The sequence below is a fragment of the Sapajus apella genome, unplaced genomic scaffold, assembly GCF_009761245.1.
Source record: "Sapajus apella isolate SASKATOON/1434 unplaced genomic scaffold, GSC_monkey_1.0 scaffold51, whole genome shotgun sequence".
In the NCBI taxonomy this organism is placed as follows: domain Eukaryota; kingdom Metazoa; phylum Chordata; class Mammalia; order Primates; family Cebidae; genus Sapajus; species Sapajus apella.
In genome coordinates, this window is record NW_022436991.1 from 4,732,302 (window position 1) to 4,733,734 (window position 1,433).

The window sequence follows — 1,433 nt, forward strand, 5'->3', positions numbered from 1 at the left end:
GGGTCTTTTTCTCAGTGAAGTTCTCCCTAAATTCCCCAAATAGAAGTGAATTCTTTCTCCTTGGGTCTCTCGATCAAAATTGGTTTCATACTGTAAAAAAGGATGATTTCTTTCTCTCTTCTCCGCTGACATGTGAGCTTGAAGACCAGGACCCTGTGAGAGGTAGCATGCTGTAAGCATAGTGTGGAAGCCAGACCTGCCAGGGATCAAATCCCAAAGGCTCCATGATTTTGAGCAAGATAACGGTTGGATGCCTCTCTGTGCCCCAGTTTCTTCTTTAGCAAAATGGAGATAATGCATGTTCACCTCTCTGAAATTTTTTAAGTGACCATGGAATGAATGAACACATGTAAAGTGTTTGGAATCATGCCTGATACATAGGAGGTTTTATATAAGTGTTTGTTACTTAAAATTTTGTTTCTGTCTTCACCTCTCAGTCACCTACACAGCAAGCATTCAGAAAGTGATTTTTCAAGTCCATGAATAAATACATGAGTGCTTTGGGGCTGCCTTTATTGGTTAACTTTTGAAACTTTAAGAATGGAAAAGTGTTTGCAAAAATATTCTCTGGCTTCTCAGCATTTCTAATCTCTTCCCACAATCCTTTTTCTAACACAAGAACCTGCCTTTTCATCCCTTCATTTTCTCTCCCTGGTTGTTGATTAATGATGGTATCAGTGTGTTCTAACCAGAATCTCTCACATGTTCCTAATATACAGACATGCAATCTGGGGAGATTCTCCCTCATTGGGGTAACGTCAACCCCAGCTCACGCTTCCAGAGTGCATGGAGGAGGCGAGAACAGAGCCGCCAACTCCAGCCACTCCTGAAATAATCTCCTGGCTCTGCTGGCATGCAGGCAGGTAGCTTGCTCCACCGAACAGCTGGCCTTTATTTCTGTCCATGTGCCTCTCTTTTCATTTTGAAGGGAAGACAACCTGTCAAACCAAACCCAGAGAGCCTGGCTGGCTGCAAGGATTTGAAAGGGCAGAGTGTTTATTTTTCTTTGCTTTCTTGTGGTTTTCTGAAGAAACACAAAACGATCTCAGTGTTTAGAAAGAGGCAATATAACATAGTGGTTAAGTAGTTTGGAGGCAGACACGCCTGGTTTGAAACCCGAATCTGTTACTTATTAGCTATGCAATGCTGGGTAAGAGACAGAAACTCTGTGAGACTTGGCTTTTGTTTTTACTTAGGTTTTGTTTCTTTTCCCAAACTATAAAATGGTTCTTATGATTAAAAAAAAAAAGGTAAGGCTGGGTAGGTGACTCATATCTGTAATCCCAGCACTTTGGGAGGCTGAGGCAGAAGGATCACTTGAGCCTAGGAATTCAAGACCAGCCCGGGTGACATAGCTAGACCCTGATTCTATAAAACATTAAACACACACACACACACACACACACACACACACACACACACACACACACACA